Raw genomic sequence first — 4,226 nt, forward strand, 5'->3', positions numbered from 1 at the left:
CCTCATTGGTATGGATCCTCATCAGTAAGAACCTTATCATCAGAAGTCAACAGTGATCCTAAGTTCTTTCCTAAGTTGAGATTTACCCTCAGTAATTCTATGATTGAAAAGCTTATGAAGCTTAAGGAAAAACTTGAAGACAGTGAGGTTCCATCTATCCTTATTCTCGAAAAACTCTAAGTAAAGTTTAAGGATCCTGAACTTTCTAAGATCCTAAGAAAAAATCATTTGGTTATCAGAATTCAAGTATACTAAAAATGATTCACTAAAAGAAGTTTGTCTCAGGATGGTTTGCAAGAACCAAGTTTTCCGGGATCCTGATTATTTAAGGATCCTATTATCGTAACAGTCATGCAGAAAAATTATAACATCCATAAAAATTGAGCCAAATTAAAACATTTTTATTTCATTCAAAAACCATTAAGTTCACACATCTTGTTTTCAAAATAGTTTAAACATCAGAGTATCCCCAGAACCATATCACATAAATCATAAAACATGAGGAGCGGTACGATCACGCCTTCGCCTTGCCACGATCTCCTGAAGTACCTGAAACAATACACTGAAACTGTAAGCCCGAAAGCTTAGTGAGTTACCCCCAAAATACCAACCACACATAAACATACTCATAACATATCACAAATAGAACAAATATGCACACCGGGTCTACTGTGTGACTGGTTCGCCTGCACCGGGCCTTCAGTCCACCTAGTCCACCCTCCGCGTCCAGCCATGTACATCGAGTCTATAGTGTGATTGGTCCGCCCGCACCGGGCCTTCAATCCCCCTGGTCCACTCTCTGAGTCTACAGTATGACTGGTCCGCCCACACCGGGCCTTCAGTCGGCCTGGTCCACTTTCCGAGCCTCGGCACGTCTGGTCCGCCCTCTTGGGGCCTTCAACCTATCCGGACCGCTCGCTGGGCCTTCAGAATATCCGATCCGCCCTGGGTATGTTGGCCTACAGCACAAAGCAGGACCCGACTCAACCCAACCCCAGTCAAACAACCATGTGCACATAAAACAATTCATCACATAACAAATCCTTAACCAGACTATGAGTCTAACAGATCACATAGCATATCAACATCCTAACCAGGATTTCGACCTAACCGGTCACTAGTATAGCATTACCCTATATACCGGGTACCGACCTTAACCAGGTCACTAACATAACATCATCCTAAATACCAGGATGTAGATCTAGAAAAGCAATAACATAACAACAATACCCGGATTTCCATCCGATAAAGGGTCGGCCTTGGTGCCGTAGACCCTGTCGATATAGTGAGGATAACTCACCTGCAATTGCCGACTGAAGAGATACGACCAAGCTGCTCTGACCACCGATACGAACTTCACCTCAACACACTACCAAAGAGCCAATACCAAAATTACCAAAATACCCCTGGAAGTCAAACTGGTCAACTCTTGGTCAAAGTCAAAGTCCTCAGTCAAAGTCAACCTTCCTGGTTGACTCTACTCGCCGAGTCAACCCGTCGACTCGTCGAGTTCCTATACTCAGAAACTTCCATAACACGACTCAACTCGCCGAGTCGCCCCACGACTCGTCGAGTCCAACGATCTCCGAGTCCCATCCTGTCCAACTTACTGAGTCGCCAAACGACTCACTAATCTAAAGCTTTAACCACAAGAGGTTGGGTTCTGCTACCAGACTCCCCGAGTGCAAGAACAGACTCGCCGAGTTGTTCTTCAACTCGTCGAGTCCATGCACATGTTCATACAACTCGTCGAGTACACCCATGTGACTCGCCGAGTCTCTTCAGTTCTCACTCCATACAGAGGCTTTTCGAGCCATGCAGGGGCTCCAATCCATAGATCCACTCTTCTACAGCCTAACCCTCACATAAAGTTGCAACCTTTATGTGAAACCAAGGAGATATAAGCCCAAAACACTCTAGAGATTGGGTTTTAGACAAAGGGGCTTCACCAACAACTCAAAGACTGAAGCTTTATGAAATCCTAGGCCATCATGAGTCCAGATCTGGAGTAGCAACCTCAGATCTAACTCTAAATCCGAAATAGATCTTAAAAAAAGCTAAAGAACTCCCAAAACAACCACCAAGGATGAACCAAAAAGGAAATAGCTTAAGTTAAGGGCTCCTTACCTCAGAGATGTGCCCAAAACTGATGTAGATCCCAGATCTTTACACCCCCTTGATGCTAGCTTCCAATTTATCAAGCTCCTTCCACCAATTTCCTCTTCCAAGCCCCAATCTCCTCAACAATGAAGCCTCACACGAAATTAGGGTTTTCTGGAACTCTCTAGGGGTTTAGGAGGCTGGAAGAGGGACATAAAGTCCTTTAAATAGGGTGCAAACCCTAAGATTTGGGTTTTCTCGTTCCAGCACCAACTCGTCGAGTCCAAGCCTCCGACTCGGCGAGTAAGCGTACCTAATCGTCGAGTCCCTTCCTTTATTTACACTTAGCACCCTTCACTTCTTGTTCCGAACTTGGGATGTTACAATTCTCCCCCACTTAAATTAGGCTTCGTCCTCGAAGCCTGCGGCAACACCAACTTCCGGATGATACTCCCACAATGCATCCACTGATCTTACCCGACCCAGATTCCTTCAAACACTGCTATCGAATCCTTAAAATTCATCTCTTCCCTTACAGGGTCCTGATAACCGCTTCAAGCCGGCCACCGGCTTCCTTTCTCTGATAACAACACTCATCAACTAAGTGCCACCAGAAGACACTATCTTACTTCCGACTTACGCATTCATTCGCCACCAGCAAAAACTGGATACCATTCTAAACCACCGGGTCTTGACCCAGTATTAGCTCACTATCTTTCGCCCAACTGGTGCTACCTTTATCAACTTGCACCGATGGAAACTCATCTCGTTTCCTCCCTGGGTCGAATCCCCTACCGTGCTGACATGATGAAACAATTCACAGCTTCCGAGCAAACATCCTGAACACCCAGCCATAATGTTCATACACATCGTACGTGGCCCAAACAGCCTCGGGCTGGAAAACCAGGCACGCCTACGATGGTCCAGCCATCCCTAGGATGGAACACCACTACATCCAAAGCTCATGACCACAACCCTACTCGGAACCAAGGACCCTGTCCTTGCGTCACCCTCGAACCCTTCGGTTCGATACAACGGAGTGCAACCCACTCACACTTCCCTATCACGATCTCTAGGTCCTTGACCTCCGACTGTAATATCCTTATACAGTCCTCAGCACCGGTCCAGACTACTCCCGAGTTTGTTAACCTGCTGTCTCATCTTCCTTTGTCCAAATCTCCAATCTGGAACCACTAACCTCCTCATTTTCCAAGGAGACTGAAAACATGCCTGCGCATCATTCAACATTGCCACCACCTCAACGAGCAGCCAACCCGTATGTACTTCCATACATCCGGTGCAATCCCAGTGCTTACTACCAATAACTGAAGCACTTCGATCATCCATTTACTCCACTGCCTTCATTTCAGAGGACCCACACTCCTTCCGGAGCTACATACCTTTCCCTTCCAGGAAATCTACTCAACAACCCTTACCGCACCTATAAGTGCCACTGAGCGAAACTCCACTCTACACTATCCATGTAGAGCAACTGCTATTCTCGAACTCCCATATACTCTGAATCCGATCACATACTAACAAGGCCCACGCACGGCCTCCAGCCAACTTCATCATCATGATCAATACTTGGGGCCAGACCATATCGATTACAATTGCATGGCGACATAATCACTCATTCTTTACATACCGATCCACTAACACATACAGAGTCTTAATCATGACTGGACCGCCTTTCCTGGCCTTCAGCCTATCTGGACCACTCTCAGAACCTTCAGCATGTCTGGACCGCCCTCCTGGGCCTTCAGCCTGTCTGGACCGTTCCCCGACCCTTCGGTCTGACTGGTACGCCTTCCGACCTTCAGTCAATCCGGACCGCTCCACACTGTCGTACACCACCCTGAACCATCCTTCCCGGGAATCTCTCGCATGCATACTGTTCTAGCCCTCTTGGGGTTCCGAACTCCAACTCCATTCCATATACTCAATTCCCGGCCTAACCCTAGGCCTTACAACAATCAGTCACCTTTTCCGAAAACCATGGTCTGTGCTCCGCCCCACTTGTCTACCACTTGCTCTCACCGATCCACACCCTCAGCAAAACACTGCTGAAATCCAAACAACTAACCATCCGTGGATGTATGTTGTTTCAACGGAGAATTTTCCAA

This window comes from Lactuca virosa, chromosome 3, assembly GCF_052849685.1.
Source record: "Lactuca virosa cultivar CGN04683 chromosome 3, Lactuca_virosa_CGN04683_v6, whole genome shotgun sequence".
Classification (NCBI taxonomy): Eukaryota; Viridiplantae; Streptophyta; class Magnoliopsida; order Asterales; family Asteraceae; genus Lactuca; species Lactuca virosa.